Below are 18,192 nucleotides of genomic sequence, written 5' to 3'. Positions count from 1 at the left end.
CCATCAGCAGAAAGACTACAAACAATAAATATTGAAGGGATTTTAGAGAACTGTGTACCCTCTAGCTGCTGGTGAGATGTAAAGTGGTAACAGCCAATAATGAGAACAGAAGGGAGCTGCAATTAAAATAAAAATTGAGGTACCATTCAATCTAGCAGTCACACCACTGGGCCTCTCACCTGAGACCTGAATCGAGAAGACCCAGGCTGAAAAATCTGCACTGCAGCCTTATTCACAATAGCCAAGACAGTGAAGCAACCAAAAGGTCCATCAACAGATGAACAGATAAAGAAGAAGTGGTCTATTTATACAACAGAATATTAGCCATGGAAAACAATGAAACACTGCTATTTGAGGCACCATAGATGAGCTTGGAGATAATCACAGAACATGAGGTAAGTCAGAAAGCAAAAACCTATATCCTATGGTATCACTTATAGGTGTTAACTAATAACTAACACAAATGAACATATTTCCACAGAGAAAGACACTCACAGACTTAGAAGTATGCTTATCTAAAAGGATAAGTGGAGTGAATGGAAAAATTAAGATTAGGGTTACCATACGTGTACAAATACCTATTAAATACATATATCAAAAGACCGACCATATAGCAAGTGAGGTCTATGGAACTGTGGAGACGTCCCAATCACCTGACTGCCCTCCGACCTGCCGTGAACTGGAGACTGAGACCAGGCACGCCTCTCTCCTTCTCCATTCACTCAGGGACAGACTGGGGGTCATGGGAACCTCAGAATCGAAACCAGATTCTAAGACACCCCTGGGGTGTCTCCTAGCCAATTTTACAGCCCTCGGTTTCTCCCAAGTTCTCCGTTGCCGACGGCTTATTTTCTATTCCACTGTGGCCAGGCCACAATATCCTCTAGACAATCAATCCAAATGGCCTCCTGAAGGGACTTTCAATTTTAACATCCTCTGTGATCTAGATAATTACTGCCGCAGGATGGGCAAATGATCCGAGGTCCCCTATGTTCAGGCCTTCTGGTATTTACGCTCCCGCCCCTCCCTCTACGTCGATTGTTCCACTTCCCAGATCTTTCTTGCCAAACAGACATCTCCTACATCCAAGCCCCTAATTTCCTTTGATGATGACTCCTCTCCACTAGGCGACCCACCCGAATCTCTCGCCTCTCCCCGCTCCAGAGCTTCTCTCCAGCCTCCACCCAACCCTGAAGCGGTCCCTCCTCATCCCGCAGCCGCTCTGGCCCATCCAACCGCTCCCTCGCCTCCCTCAACGGTTTCTCCTGCCATGCCCCTTGCTTCGCCAATTAGTGCACATACACGCTCTCCCGACTCCCAAGATCCAAATCTCTGCCCTCTGAGGGAGGTAGAAGGAGCGGAAGGATTACAGTTCATGTTCCCTTTTCCCTCCAAGTTCTCTCTCAAATAGAAACGCGATTAGGCTCCTTTTCGGCGGACTCTTCCCGCTACATCAAATAATTTCGCTACCTCTCTCAAGCTTACGATCTAACCTGGTATGATATCGCTGTGATCCTATCTTCTACTCTGACCCCTGATGAGAGGGAAAGAGAATTCAAACTGCTGCCCGAAACCATGCAGATCAGGTTCACCTTACCGACAACTCCATGCCTGTCGGAGTGACTGCTGTACCTGGTACCAATCCAGGCTGGACTTATCAGGATGGCCAAGATAGCCGTCATAAACACGACCTCATGATCCAGTGCCTCCTGGTTGGCATGCAGGCTGCTGCTCATAAGGTAGTCCATTTTGAAAAACTAAAAGAGATAATCCAAGAACCTAACGAAAATCCAGCTATCTTTCTCAATCGCCTTACAGCGGCCTTAACTTTCTACACCCAACTGGATCCCGACACCCCGGCAGGGGCAGCGGTCCTAGCCACCCATTTTATCACCCAATCAGCCCCGGACATCCGAAAGAAATTAAAACGGGCAGAAGACGGCCCTCAAACCCCTATTCGAGATCTGGTAAAGATGGCCTTTAAAGTCTACAATGGCCCTGAGGATTTGGCAGGATCCAGCTGACAGGCTCGGATGCACCAGAAGGTGGCCCTCCAAACCCAACCTCTTGTAGCCGCCCTAAGGCCGGCCATCTCCCATGTATCACAGCATCCATGGGGTCCGCAAAAGGCAACCCCGCCGGGGGCCTGCTTCAAATGCAGAAAAGAAAGCCACTGGGCTCGCCAATATCCCAATCCCCAACCTCCTTCTAAGCCCTGTCCCAGCTGCGGGTTAACGGGCCACTGGAAGAGTGACTGCCCTACGACTGGCCCTCCCTCAGCATCTCCACGTGGGGGGGCAGGCCGACCCAATGGCATTACCACTCGAACTGCTGGGATTGGCTGACGACTGACGGCACCCGGACTCGAAGACCCCCATCACCCTCACCGAGCCCAGGGTAACGCTACAGGTAGCGGATAAGTCCATTTCATTTCTGGTGGACACGGGGGCTGCCTATTCGGTCCTGCCTACTTATTCCGAGCCACTTTCTCCTTCCCAGATCTCGGTTATGGGTATTGATGGCAAACCATCCTTCCCACTCCAGACCAGTCGACTCCCATGTCATATCAAAGGACTCCCTTTTACTCATTCCTTCTTAGTCATACCATCCTGCCCAGTTCCCTTTCTAGGCCGAGATGTCCTTTTCCACTTAGGGGCCTCCCTCCAGCTGGATAGACTTGACCCTAAGGTCCCCTCCTCCCAACTCCTGCTTCCTCTTCTCGGCCTGTCTCTAGAACCCTCCCCCTCCTATCCCCCTCTTCCAATCACATGGAACCCAATCAATCCCCATGTCTGGGATGCTTCTAAGCCCATAATAGCAACACACCATTCCCCCGTCCTCATCCGCCTAAAGGACCCCTCCAAATTTCCATCAAGGCCCCAGTTTCCCATCTCTGAGACTCACCTTAGGGGCCTACAACCTATTATCACAGGACTCCTAAACCAGGGACTCCTTATCCCCAGTGACTCTCCCTGAAACACCTCCATCCTGCCTGTCTGCAAGGCCTCTGGGGATTATCACCTAGTCCAGGACCTCCTACTAATCAATGAAGCCATAATCCCTCTCCACCCAGTAGTACCAAACCCATACACCTTGCTCTCCCATATCCCCCCATCCACAACCCACATTACGGTTCTGGATCTCAAAGATGCCTTTTTCACTATCCACCTACATCCCGACTCCTATTTCCTCTTCGTCTTTACCTGGACGGATCCGGATACTCATACTTCCAGTCAGCTCACCTGGACAGTTCTTCCCCAGGGCTTCCGCGAGAGTCCTCACCTCTTCGGTCAGGCGCTGGCACAAGACTTCACTTCCTGCTCCCGTACCCCCAGCACACTCCTTCAATATGTAGATGACCTCCTCCTTTGTAGCCCATCTCTCAGCCTCTCAAGACAACATACTGCAGATCTCCTCAATCACCTTGGCTCTCGCGGTTATCGGGTCTCCCCAGCCAAGGCTCAGTTATCTATATCTTCTGTAACCTACCTGGGGCTCCATCTTACCCCTACCACAAAAGATATAACAGCCAATCGCACCCGGATTATCTGTGAACTCCAGCCTCCGGAAACAGCGGAACAAATTCTCTCCTTTTTGGGCCTTACAGGATTTTTCCTACACTGGATCCCTAACTTTGCTCTCCTCGCTAAACCCTTATATCTAGCCGCTAAGGAAACCCCTCAAGGACCCCTCACCTCTCCTTCCGCCGTTCAACAGGCCTTTCTCACCCTCCGTAACGCTCTGATATCTTCTCCCCTTTCTCTGCCCAACCCAAACCGACCTTTTCACCTTTTTGTGGATGAACGGGCCGGAATAGCCACTAGACTCCTTGCCCAGCCTGTAGGGCCTTCCTACCGCCCCGTGGCTTACCTCTCCAAACAGCTAGACCCAACCATTCAGGGATGGCAACCATGCCTTCGGGCCCTAGCAGCAGCAGCCGAACTGACCAAACACTACAGATACTCAACCACACAGGAATAGGCAACATCTCCGACTGCTTTCTATGTGCCTCGCTTGGCCGTCCACCCTTGGCTGCTGTCCCACTCGACCAGCCCTTCAATTCTACTTCCTACACATCCCAAAACCCACCTTTTTCCCCGTTAAAAGTCCCCATATTCCTTGATTCAAAAAAATCTCACCATCTGTTACGGCAGCCGCCCAAATCTACCTGATACTGGGTTTCTTTGCAACACATCCCTCACGGTAAACACGTCAATTGAAGCACCACCAGGCATGTTTTTGTGGTGCAATGGTTCCCTCACAAAAGAGATCAATTCTTCCTCCCCCTTCCCATGTATCCCCGTTACTCTCGTCCCACAACTCACACTGTATAGCCAAGATGAATTTTCCTCGCTAATCACGCCGCCCTTTACCCGACAAAAAAGAGCTATCTTTCTTCCTCTGGTCGCAGGCATCTCTCTCGCCTCCTCCCTGGTCGCTGCAGGCCTCGGGGGGCGGGGGGGAGCTCTAACACATAGTGTTTCAACATCCCGCGACTTAGAACATAAACTCCAGCTAGCCATTGAAGGCTCCGCCGCCTCCATCTCCTCTCTCCAGTGCCAAATCACCTCCATAGCCCGAGTCGCTCTCCAGAATCGACGAGCCCTGGATCTCCTGACGGCCGACAAAGGAGGTACCTGCCTCTTCCTACAGGAGGAATGCTGCTGTAAACGCCCTCCATCGCTTAAGAGAAGAACTCCAACGCAAACACCAACAGTCCGCCTCCCCAATTCCCGATTGGTGGCGATCCACTCTCTATACCTGGCTAACACCAATCTGAGGCCCCTTAATTCTCATCTGTATCTTGCTCATGTTTGCCCCCCGTTTTCTTAGGTTCCTTCGCCGGCGCATGGAGGAAGTCTCTCGGGTGGCCACAAACCAAATGTTCCTCGGTCCTTACACCTTACTTCCTACAGAAACCCCCACTGGTCTCCCCTAAGCCTCGGACCTCTGGTCGCCCGACTCCCCTTTCGATGCCCCCATTCAGCATGAAGTAGCCAGAGATCGGAACGCCGCCCCATTACACCAAAGATGTCGGGATGTAAGGCCAACTGGCCCGAGGCAGGGGGACGCAATCAGATTCACAGGTTGCATCAGACCGAAACTCTCCGGACCACCCAGTTCCAGAAACTGACCTGGAGACATTCCGGACCACCCAGTTCCAGGAACTGACCTGGGGGATTTCCACCCGGCCCAGCCTTCCCGCCTTTCGAGGGACGGGACTAGCGTTCCCAAGACTGATGTAATCGGCACCAGATAGTGCCACAACACCCGAAGAGACAACCAGATAAGGAATTCCCTGCGCCCTCCCAGATTCACCACACCCCTTTCCCTTCTCCTATAAAATCTTGCCCAGCCCTCGCCCGGGGGCGACTTCTCTGGTCCCTTTCTCTCGGACCAGTGAACCTCGCCCGGGAGCGCACCCTAACTAATAAAGCTCACTTGAAGCTTTCCTCTGTTTTGCAATGCCGTTTGTTAAGATCCGACCTTACACTTACACATCAAGGATGGCTCTGAGCTGAATTTCTGCAAAACAAGACTATCCCGTGCAAAGAACCCAGTAGAGCTTTGTATCCCATCAGCTACAGAAGAGAATGGCTGCAGGCTAGGCTACTGAAAGCCAGCAGCATTTACAACTTAACTCCCATGGCCTCTGCAGTGGTACGTCTGAGTTTTCTGTTTCTGCCCCTGTACCAAACAGCTCTGGTGTAATTCCTCGTTCCTTCCTCCACCCACCCCCACCAACCCCTGTCCCCTTACCTGCGGTCCGCAGCCCTCCGCTCCGCGCTCGGATGCCGCTGGGGTGCCAGGGACCCACGGAACGGGTCGTTCCCAGCAGCCGGGCGCTGGCTCCGTAGACCCCCGCCAGCTCGCGTGGCGCCGACGGCGAGGAGCCCCAAGGACGCCCCGCGCCAGGTGCGCTCTGGCCGGGACGCCCACTTCCAAGACACTCTCTTCCGGCAGAGGTGCGCAGACCACCGCCGCGCTCAGGTGACCCACAGCCAATGCCGAGCAAGACCCGCCCCGGCGGCGCCGCGTCCGCGCGGCACAGCACAATCACGGCGCTCCAGGCACGGGCGCCGGAACGCCCACTTGCAGGACATTCTCCTCCGGGAGAGGCGCGCAGACCGCCGCCGCGCTCAGGTGACCCGCACCCAATGCCTAGCAAGACCCGCCCCGCCGGCGCCGCGTCTGCGCGGCGCAGCACGATCTCGGCGCTCCAGGCACGGGCGCCGGGGGGCGGGCGTCTCCTCTCCTGAGAGGCAGCTAGCGATGCCCCGGGGCGCGGGCCCCTGCAGCGCGGAGACGGCTCCAGGCTGGACTCACCAACACCAACGCCGCCAGGAGGAGCGCTTGGCGGGACTCGGCAAACAACCCAATGTTTTAAATGGAAAAAGGGCTTCAAAAGACCCTTCTCCAGATAAGACATACAAATGGTCAGCAAGCACATGAAGAGATGTTAATCGTCATTAGTCGTGATGAAATGCAAGTTAACACCACAACGCCGACCCCTCCACACACTAGAAAGCCTACAATCAAGAAAGCTAAAAATAACAAATGTTGGCAAAAATTTAGAGAAACTGATACAGAATTTTCCATAGGGAAAATAACTTCCGGAGGTGGATGCTGAGAATATTTGTACAACAACGTGAATGTAATTAATGCCATAGAACTGTATGCTCAAAATGATTTAAATGGTAAATGTGGGGGGTTTTAACATAATTTAGCCCCTGCTTTATACCAGACCCCAGAGTCGAAGCTTCTCATCCATTTTCTCACTTTTACTTAACCTCCTAGGATCTTCACACTCCCATTTAACAGACGAAGCTGAGCCTGAGAGGTTAAACTAAGTGACTTGCCCAAGGCTCACTCGGCCAAGTCTACACTGTTCAATGTTGCTGTATTTACTGAGCACCTACTGAGCAATACCTCCAGCACCTGCCAGAGACATTGTGGGAAGACCAGGATGAACGGGGGCTGAAAGCAGATTACAAAACATGGGTAGATCCTGGGGCCCTGCTCTCAAACACTGAAGTTTCTTGGAGTGGAGGGGATGGCTTGTGTCACACTTGTGGAGCCTTTTATTCCACGCCACCGCACCCCCCCCCCAGAGGAGGGAAGCAGCTGGCCTGATACTGAATATTAGCTCAGCTGCGGAGGAGTCCTGGGGCTTTGAAGAAGGCATCTCCTGCCCCACTCCCCACATTGCCCCCTAGAGTCCAGTATGTGGGCACAAGCATCCCTGTGGCAGGGCAGGAGGCACGTCTCATGGCACCCCTCGCCTCCCGCCCTGCAGTAATGACACTGTACCCATACACCCGCCAGAAGGACAATGAACTCTCCTTCTCTGAGGGCACCATTATCTGCATCACCCGCCACTACTCCGATGGCTGCTGTGAGGGCATCGGCTCAGAAGGGTCTGGATTCTTCCCCAGGAACTATGCGCAGCCCAGCTGCTGACAACCTGGGATCTCTGGGATGCTGACCCAAGCACCGCCTTGAGTGAGCCTCTTGAGTCCCACACCAAAGCCTGCTCCAGTCAAGACTGGACCAGACCGGCACGCCTCCTGGGCTGTGAGCTGCGTCTCTTCCTTTCCCCCATTGCAGTGGGAAGGCGTCCGGGTAAAGAAAGAGGAGGCACCCAGAGGCCTGCTGGAGACAGGAAAAAGAACTGGAAGCCAAGAAGTTTGGTGACCTTACCCACAGGGGACCCTTACGCCATGCAAGACCGGGTCTCCAGCTGCAAGTGCCAACTTTGAATAAAATTCTGATGACCTCCTGATGATTGCCCTGCAGGGCTAGCGGGCCGAGGGACTGAAAGGCAACACACTTGTAAGGCTCCCACTAGTTAAGCCTCCTCTGCCTGCCCTAAGCAGCAGTATCTCCCATCTCCTTGGTGCTCACTGAGCCCTCCACACTAGATCCCTGTGCCCCTCTGCGAAGGTGGGCCGCACCCTGCTCTTTTGCCTGTTGCCTGCTTTGTTGTGTATTCAGTCTTGGTGCCCCAGGCTGGACACTCCTCCAAGAGTGGGAACCAGCTCCCTCACTTAGGTGGGGCTGAGAGCAGAGCTCACCTCGCCCTCATCCCCCAGACGGCAGCGTGAGACACCTCGCTCACCTCTGCCCCTTCACCTCCTTCACAGCTCTGAAACTCCAAAAGAAGGAGGTGGGCCTTGGGTTTCCACTGGCTCTGCTTTACAGCATCATGGCTTTCTGTTCCATACGGGAGGAGGGGGGCTCAAAAGGGCCCAGTCAGTGGGGCGACTTTGGTTAAGTCCCTGCTTTCTTGCTGCATAGACGAGGCTGGGGTGCAAGGAGACATCTTCGGGCTCTGTGAGGTCCCTGGCTGGCCAGACCCGAGCCCCGGGACAGTGTGCTACCTCTTTCCACCAACAGGAGGTGACTGTTCCCTCGAGCTTTTTATCCTGTGGGGATGCTGACAGGGTGGGGTTGGGGGAGGCAAGGAGTGTAGTATACAGCCACAGTAGGTAAAGCAAGATCTAGGCCTGGGACCATCAGCAAGGAGCGCCACCTCTCTCCGTGGGGAGTCTGGTGCGGGGAGGTGTGGGGGAAACATTTCGGGGCCTGGGTCCTCTGGACAGAAGACTGGAGGAGGGAGGCCATGCAGCCCAAGGTAACAGTTAACCGCAACGCGGCGGGACATGTTCCTTCTCTACCCTGACAGGGAACCCCGTCCTCCCAACTGAGAGGACAAGGTGTGTGGAAACACTGCCGCCTGCTCAGATATGCGTGCCACGCTGCTGCGGCCAGACTCCAGAATTCGCTTGCAGTGGAACTGGGGGAGGCAGCCGAGCTGGGTTAACTGCACAGATGGGGACAGCTTCCAACTCCCTCCTCCAGTCCTCAAATGGACCAACCTGGGATTCCGGGAAATCCCGGAGGGATATACCGAAACGAAAGGGAAAGGGAATAATAAAACTAGCTTTCTCTTTCCCAACCCCCACCGCCCCACCCCCTCCCCGCCCGGGTGGCCCCTGCAGGCCACATCCTCAGCACCTGATGCAGGTGTAGGCGCACTTCGGTGGAGGTTTCCCAGGGCACCACACTGGAGCGGAAGGAGCTGGGCTCGGCCTTCTGCGCCTCCTGCATAAGGCGGTGCATGGGGTAGTGGCGGCGCGGGAAGGCCATGTCGCCGCCTGCCAGCAGCCCCATGGGGCAGAAGTCGTTGGCGCCGTCGCTCACGTAGAAAAGGCGCTCGAAGGGCACGCCGTCGTGGGCCTGCTCACGCAGATAGTCGCTGAGCACCTTGTGCTGGCACATGTTGGCGGGGCAGCGAGCGCAGCTGTGTGCGTGGAAGGGCTGCAGCGCCAGCAGCCCCCAAGGGTCGGGCCCCGACGGGTTGCTGAAGATGCGGCAGAACAGGCCGTGGTGGCCGGCGGCGCGCAGCGCACTCTCCACGCCAAAGGTGTTGGCGTCTGAGATGAGAATAACCTCAAAGCAGGCACCCTGCTTGGCCACAAACTGCAGCAGCCCGCCCGTGCCGCGCGACAGGGGGATGGCCTCGTAGATGGCGCGCAGGTCCCGCGGCCGCACGCCCTGCTCGCCCAGGTACTGGAAGACGCGCTGCATGTATTCGTTGTAGAAGCCCTCGCGCTAGGTGGCACGCAGGCTCTCAGGCAGCCGCTGGCCCGCCGCGGCACGTGCACGACGGAGTCGTCGCTGTTTTCGTCCACGATACTCTCGTCCAAGTCGAAGGTCAGGAGGAAGCGTGGCGCGCCGGGCGCAGCCATCCCACTGTCCTCTACCAGCTTTGTCCTGAGCGACCAAATCCTTTTGTGGTCACCAAAAAGAGTCCCTCAGAGGAAAGGGGGACAGGACCTCTGAGCTTCTCCTGCAGGGTGGGGAGCGGCGGCTGCAGAGGTCTGTCCCGGTTGAGTCTGGAGTGTCAAGAGTGGGGTGAGGGCCTAGCTGAGGTATTTGGGTGCAGGATGGAGCAAGGGGCGCTTACAGGAATTGGAGGGGACACTGCATCTTATCCATCCCCGGATTTCTGGGCTCCGGCTCTCACGAGTCCTTCCAGTCCAGAGGGTCCGTGAATGGTGTGCATCTGGGCCGTTCCCTCCACTTGCCCCCCATCCCCATGTTATGTATTTTTAACCACAATAAAAAAATGAATGAAACACATAATACATGTTACAACATGGATAAACACTGAAAACATTCTAAGTCAAAGAAGTCATACTGAAAAGGCCACTCATATCACAACCATCTTGTGTGCTTTAAATCAATAGCAGTTTTGAAAATGAGGGGATGGGACTTCCCTGGTGGTCCAGTGGTTAACACTCTGAGCTCCCAATGTAGGGGGCACAGGTTCAATCCTTGGTCAGGGAACTAAAATCCTGCGTGCACAGTATGGCCAAAAAATAAAATAAAATTAACGTCATTGGCCTGGTTTGGATCATAGCATCGTCCTTGAACCCAACAGAGCACCCCTAGGATGGAACATGGGATTGGCTAAATGTGGATCATATGCCCATCTTCAAGGTGGGTGGAACGTAGCATCAGCCCTCTGGAACTCTTTGGACTGGAAACAGGTAAGAAGTTCCCAAAGAAAAGCTGAGGTTCTGGACTTTGGCATGAGAACAGATGCTGGATTGGGGAAAGCGGCAGATTCCACATCACTGACGGCCCACTGCACAGCTGTGGGATCTGAAGGCCAAGGAAGGAAGGGGCTGATTTAGGGTACGGGGCTGCAGCCACCCATCCAGTGCTCTTGCTGTCCGTCCACAACAGCAAGAACCTCTTCCTCTTGCAAAAGGCACAGCCCTCCTTGATGTCTCTGGTGGCGGGAGCCCAGGAGTCACACCTGCCCCCTGGCCACATGACTCACCCATCCCCCAAGAACAATACTGCTCATTTATCCAGCCTCCTCCCTCCTTTACAAAGAGCAGAGACTAAATGCTATGGTAGTTAGGAAATTCTTGCTCAGTGAAGCAGTGGGAGGCTCAAGGATTATGCCGTATCATGGAATCCATCATTGGCAGCTTTCAGAGACCACATGGGTGCACGTGGCTCTCCAAGACCATGCAGCCTCAGTGTGAAACTGTCCACTGGGTGGCCCAGTTGCTCCCGTATCTTTGACTCTTAATGAGTATGAATATCAAAAGTTTGTTACAGCTGGAATCCCAAAGGATTGCAAGGCCATGGTCTGCTGTATGGTTGTTGTGTCAGGGACACACTCAAATGTTTAGACGGTTATTACCTCACTTGGCAGGCTATGGGCCTGTGAGGGGGAGGCCCTTTTCTCAACCACATGCATGTTAGTAACTGAAACATCCCAAAGGGCTGTCTGTGCTGCCCAGGTAGCTGTTCAATTGCCAGCAGCAAGGTCAGCTCAGTAATTGGCCACAGGGGCTTGACAGGGACCAGACTGGCCTGAGCTGGAGGACCATAGGTGACTGCCTGGATGGTCAGAGGTCAAGGGCTGTCCTGAGACTTGATGTCTATTGATGCCCACTCAGATGGGACAAAGGATGCCTGCAGTCCCAGGAGGGCCCCAGCAGCCCTCAGGAGGCAGCACCTGGGGGCTGGTAGGTCGCTGCACCAAGTTCTGTATAAATTCATAACATGACCATGGAGTGAGCTCAGTCAGGCCTCTGCTGGACCCGGGCTGCCCAGGCCAAGTGGGGCCAGCACTACTCTCTCCAGTTCAGATGGTAGGAGGAAACCCTGTGGGCTTCTGAGGCCCTAACAGCCGTTGACTTGAGGTTGAGTTGGATTTGAAGCAGTCAGTGACCAGAGCAGACATTTCATTCTTCTGCCATCAGGTTCCAGGATGGGGGTAGATAACCAGCGGTCCAGGTGAACCCCCACTCGTGAGTGACCCCGGGCAAGTCCTGTCCACCCTACAGGACTCAGACGTGTGGGGTTAGGGGGGCTGTGGGTCAGCTGTGCTTAACACTAACCCACTAACCCTAACGCCCAAATCTCTACTGTTCACTCCCTAACCCTAACCTCCTAATCTCTAATCCTAAACCCTAAGGCTCCTAACCCCTAGCCCCTAGATACTCGACCTTGACCTGTAAACTCCCAACCCTTACCCTGACCCTGACTCAGACCGTCTAACCTGATCCTCTAACCCTGACCCTCTAGCCTGCATCCTTTAACTCATCCCTCAAAACCTGGGCTCACCTGAGTGGCTCCATCCAGAGGTGAAGCAAGACCTGTCTTTGGGCCCCCACTGCCTCTGCCCTCTCCTCCCCCCAGGAACCAGAAAGCCCTGGGTTGTTGGACTCTCCTGACCAGATGGGCAGCTGCTCCTGGTCTACCTGTGCCCACACCCCCCTCCTCTGGGGCCCTTGGCCTCTGGACTGTCTGACCTTCAGTCCACCTTCAACAGCCCGGAGACTAATCCAGGTGAGACGCCTGCTTCATTGGCACAGGTGGGACCTGGTCCCCATCCTCACGGCCCGGCCAGAAACCTTTGTGCACACTGTGTCATGAGGCTGCCTGTCCCCAGCCAGCTGGAGGGGTCGGGAGTCAGATGGGGAACCGAAGTGTCCTTGAGGTTGGAGTGTGGGCAGGACAGGGTAGGAGGGGCGAGAGGTGAGGTGTCATCATTCCCAAACCAGGCAGGGAGTGTGTGCTGTGTTTGCATTTCGGACAGGGAAGAGTATGTCAGATGGAGGCTCTGAAGTAGCACACCTTGCAGGCCAACCTACTAGGGCAGTTCTTCCCTAAGCCAACGGGTGGCGCAAGACAACACAAGAAACTGTACATATATACTTACAATGAATCTGGAAACTGGAAAGGAAACGTTACAGGTCATGGCAACCGAGGCACGAGGAGCCCGTCCCGCCCGCCCAGGCTTGCGCAGTCTGGAGGTGGAGCCAGGGTAGGCTGGACAGGCAGCTCCCAGCTAGGGCCTGGGCCGGAGAGCCCCCAGAAGGTGTGGCAACCCGCAGACAATTTCCAGAGCCCACTGCAGCCAGGAGACGTTCCCTACAGAAGAGCCTCTGGCCCTGTGTGTCCACCCTGCACACAGCAAGACCGTTGGTCCGTCGACCCCTGGGCCTAGTTCACGGCTGTCTGGCCGCCCCTCCCCTCACTTCCTGAGTCTCTGAGCCCCCAGGGCCCCCTTGGCCGAGCCTTCTCTGCACACCTGGCTTTCCTGACTATCCCTGCCTCTCTGAGCACACCGTGTCCTTCCCCGGGGTCTGCGGGTCTGGCTAAGGGTACCCCTTGTCCCCGGGTGGGCACCCCAGCCAACGCTGACGCTTGCCTTTCCTGAAAGATGGCCCCCTCAGTCTCACCAACTCCAAACTGTGTTGCGTTTACTTCTGGGAAAGAGGGAATGAAGAGGAAGCCCCATTCCGGCCTCACGCAAGGTGTGTGCTAACCTTGTGGACCCAAGGGACCACCACAAAGAGGCTGGAAGCCTGGCGGAGGCACAGCCCCCACCGTCACCCCTGTTCCTCGGCCCATCTCCTCTCTTCTGCCATCAAACCCCTCAGCCGCCACCAGAGGAAAAATGTGGGCCTAATCCTGTCACTCTGGTTCCAAAACTGTTCTGTCTATAAAACGAAGTCAAAGCTAGCTGTCTGGCCACCCTTGCAGCCCCTCTGCGATGCGTCCTCTCCGCGAGCCAGGAACCCAGCCCCTTCCCCTGCCCCCTGCCCCCACCCTCCTCTAGAGCGAGCTCCGTCCATCCCGCTCCTTCAGTTCAGCTGCCACCTCCGCTGACCCACCAGCCAGAGGTAACCTCTCCCTCCACAGACACACCTGGCCTGCAGCTTCTCTGTCCCACGCACGGCTGGGCTGAGCACAGCTGAGAGCATGCGCCTGCTTCACTGTGGACCCCAGGCCCCAGCACATGGCACAGGCTCAGGGATGTTTACTGGACAGATGGATGACCATGACGATGAGCAGGCAGATCACTCACGGTAGCGGGTAGTGGTCCTCCTTTTGAGTCTCTACACTTCACCACAAAGTGCTGAGGCAACAGCAAAAGGGAGGGTGGGGGAAGGCGGCACCAGAAAGCAACAACCCCGTGCCTTCCTCATCCCCCCCACAGTATGCATCTGTACACACACATGTGCACGTACACGCCCAAGCATACCTGCATTCACACACATGTACACACACACATGCAAAGATGGACTGCAGTCACACACAGGCACACAACCACACGTGCTGCGCATGCAAAAACACGTGCATACACACATGTGCCTGCCTGCACATAAACACACTCACATGCCCTCGGATGTACACAGACCTGTGCACAGACAGCACACACATGCACATGCTTGCGCACAATCACATAATACACACGCATACACACAAAAGCTCAGGAAATTTCACAACGTTTGTTTTTGTTTCAGCCTCCCCAAGAACGAGGAGACAGAAGATGGTCCCTGGGAAATAAAGATGGTCACGGCCCTGCACCTGTCACTGAGGCTCGTTGAAGGCTCAAGCACGCTCTGCCCTGCCCAGTCGTGGGGTACAGACCCAGCCTGCTCAGCTGCCTCAGCCGAGCCTTCCGCTGCCCCAGCCGCTCGTGGGAGAAGCAAGTCTCAGTGTCAGTTGCAGGTCATGTCTGTGCTACTTCCTGACAGGTCTTGTGTTATCTTGCATGGTATCTTGCTCTGCGCTGAGGCTTACATTTTGCTATCTACTCTTCCATAAGCACTTCACCATATTCCTGAATGCCTATGCCCTCCAGAGGCCCCAGTTCTAGAACCCTGGAGTTGGGAAACAGTCAGCCATCTCTGTGCACAGTCACAAAGCTGCAGTCTGACCCAAGTCCACTTCTTCTATGTCTTAATGCTGCTCCACCTGGGGCTGATTGCAGAGGTGCTGGGTCTACAGTCCATGAAGATCTGGGAGACATGATCCCCCTCTTGCAGGCCTGCACGGACTTGCCTTTGCCTGTTAGTCCAAGTCATGCTCTATACAACATCTGTTTTTCTCCTCTAGAAAAAAATATTCCCAGAAGCAGCAGCATCTCTTTAGACCACAGTCAGGATGACCCTCCTGGAATGAGCCTCAATCCTGCCTCAACTGGACTCTCTCCTGCCCTCTGCCTGACAAGGACCAGGCCTTGGGTGTGGTCAGTCTCCCCTCCAGTCTGACTGGGCCTTCCTGACCAGAGAACCCAGGGAATACCCCCTGAGCCTGTGGACTCAAGCACGTGCTGTGGGAAAATGTGCTGATGCATTAAAAAAAAATGATAGGACTCTCCAAGACCATAAAAAATCACACACAACACAAACCATAAATAACAGCCAGGCCTGTTCTACACTGTGTGAAAACTGTCAATTTTTCACTACACTGGAACACACTCAGAGATGCTCTGGGCCTGGAAGAGCCCCAGGGCCCTGGTGCTGCCCAGACTGGAAAGGGCCTCACATAGCACCTTCTGGATCCTCACTGTGGTGGGATGGAGGATCCAGGGAGACTGCATAAGTGGGTATGGGAGCCCAGCCAAGCTCCCAGGCTTTTGGGGCCTGGAGGGTCAGAAAGTTCCAGAGTATTCCCCTTGCTGAACTTGGATTCAGAGTCCCAGGTACTCTGTGGGCAGCAGGATCCTCCCATGAGGACACTGACCATCTCCTCCAGGCCTATACCACACAAAGGGTGACCAAACACAGAGCTGTGCCACAGGGATGCGGGCAGGCCAGGGAGCCTGAGGGAGAAGAGGCGGGAAGCGGCGGCACCCCAGTTCCATGGTCTTCTCGTCCCCCTGGAGCCCCTGCCCTGGTGGTGCACAGTTCACTCCCAGGCTCACTGTGAGTGACGCGCTGAGCAGGCCTTAGTCTTACCGACAGCCAGATCTCTCGGGCCCTCTGCGTCCTGTGTTTTGCTGCAGACAGTACACCCTTAGTAACTGCTCAAGTCACGGATCGAGAGGGAAAATGAATGAATGAGCAAGGGAATGAGTGAGCGATGAAGGAACAGAGAAATGGGCAGATGGTGGATCCGCGCGGCCGTGCTGACCCCGAGAACGAAATGTCACAGGTGAGCAAGACTCTCCCACGAAACACAGTCTCCACCGCCTCCTGACCCCAAGCCACTCCCTTCAGGACACCCTTGTTCCACACCCTAAACTGTACCCTAGCCCTAGCCCGTACCCTAACCCATACCCTAACCTGTACCTTAACCCAGACCCTAACACTAACACGTACCGTACCCTAACCCACACCCGAATCCTAAAACTAAGGCATACCATACCCTAACCCATACCCTAACCCTAACCCGAACGCTAACACTAAACCATAACCTAACCTATACCCAAACCCATACCCTAACCCTAACCTAACCCTAACCCTGAACCTGACCCTAACCCAACACTAACACTAACCCTAACCTTAACCCTAACCCGTAACCCTAACCCTAAACCTTACCCTAACCCTAAACCTAACCTTAACGCTACCCTAACACTCACCTTTACCATAAACCTTACCCGTTCGCTAACCCTAACCCTAAACCCTAAACCCTAACCCTAACCTGAACCTGACGCTAATCCATACCCCAACCCTAAACTGTGCCCTAACCTTAAACTGTACCCTAACCTGTATCCTAACCCTAATCCATACCCTAAACCTAACCTGTACCCTAACACATACCCTAAGCCTAAGCCGTAGCCATACCCTAACCTGTACCGTAACCCATATGCTAACCCTAAGCCTACCCTCTTACCCTAACCCTCACCGTAACCCTTAAACCCTAACCCCAAAACCCTAGTCTTGACCCTGACCCTAAACCCTAAACCTAAATCCCTAACCCTAAACCTAACCCTACCCCAACCCTAACCCTAACTAACCCTACCCATATCTAACACTAACGCTAACCCTAACCCTAACACCTAACCCTAACCCTAAACCTCTAACCCAAAACCTCTATCCATAACCCTAACCCTAACCTAACAAAAGCACCGATGCTACTCCTATCTCAGGCCCTGACCCTGTCCCTATATAAAGACTTGCTGCTGTCAATACCTATATCCTGACACAATCCTAAGCTTATATCCTGACCCATCTCTTACTGAAGTCCTGAAACTCTCCCTAAGTGAACCTTGACGCTGTCCCTAAGTGAGGCCCCGAGGCTGTCCGTAACAGACACCCCGATACTATCTTTAACCAACACCCTGATGCTGATCCCACAGAGGCACTTGTGGTGCGACTAAGCCTTTCCCGGACACTGTCCCTCGATAAGGCCCTGACGCTGCTTCTAAATAAGGCCCTGATGCTCTGAGTAACTAAAGCCCTCAAACTATCCCTCGCTCATTTACTGACATTATCCCTAGCCCTTAACCTGACTCGATCCACAGCTAATGTCCTGCCTCTGATCCTACCTGAAGCCCTAATGCTGTCCCTAACTAAGGCCCTGACTAGTCCTAACTCAGGCCCTGACACGATACCTAACAAAGGCTCTGATGCTACTCCTAACTAAGGCCCTGACACTCTCCGTAACTAAGGCCCTGAACCTGCTCCTAACTCAGGACCTGAACATGTCTTTAACTAAGACCTTAATACTGATCCTGCAAAGGCCCTGATGCTGCTCTGAAGTCATGACCTGACAGTGTCCCCAGCTAAGGGCCTGACGCTAGGCCTCACTCAGGCCCTGTCACTCTCCCGAAGTCAGGCTCTCACGCTGTCCCTACCTGAAGCCCTGACATTGGTTCTAAAAATGGCCCTGGTACTCTCAGTAACTAACATCGTGACACGATCCATAGATGTTAACCTGACCCTATCACTAGCTAATGTCCTCCCTCTGATGATAACTAAAGCCCTGATGCTGCGCCTAACTCAGGCCCTGAATTTAGTCCCAAGTCCGTGACACTGTCCTTAATTAAGGCCTAGATGCTTCTCCTAGGTCAGGGCTTGATACTGTTCCTAACTAAGGCCCTAACACTATTCCTAACTCAGGTCCTGACACTGTACGTAACAGAAGGCCCTGACGCTAGTCCTAAGGCCCTGACACTACTCCTAACTCAGGCTCTGACACTAGTCCTAACTCAGGCCCTGACACTGACCCTAACTAAGGCCCTGACACTGGCCCTAACCAAGGCCCTGACACTACACCTAACTCAGGCCCTGACACTGGCCCTCACTAAAGCACTGACACTACTCCTAACACAGGCCCTCACACGAGTCCTTTGAAGGCTCTGATGCTAGTCCTAAGGCCCTGACACTGACCCTAACTAAGGCCCTGCTGCCGTCAATATCTAAA

General features: G+C 54.4%; 1 pseudogene; it reads right to left on the bottom strand.

The window, feature by feature from the left end:
• Window positions 1-7,799: 7,799 nt before the first annotated feature.
• Window positions 7,800-10,098, bottom strand: LOC132479706 (phosphoethanolamine/phosphocholine phosphatase-like; annotated as a pseudogene).
• Between the last annotated feature and the right edge of the window lie 8,094 nt (window positions 10,099-18,192).

This window comes from Mesoplodon densirostris, chromosome 19 (assembly GCF_025265405.1).
Source record: "Mesoplodon densirostris isolate mMesDen1 chromosome 19, mMesDen1 primary haplotype, whole genome shotgun sequence".
Taxonomy (NCBI): Eukaryota; Metazoa; Chordata; class Mammalia; order Artiodactyla; family Ziphiidae; genus Mesoplodon; species Mesoplodon densirostris.
This window is presented reverse-complemented; position numbering and strand designations above follow the sequence as displayed.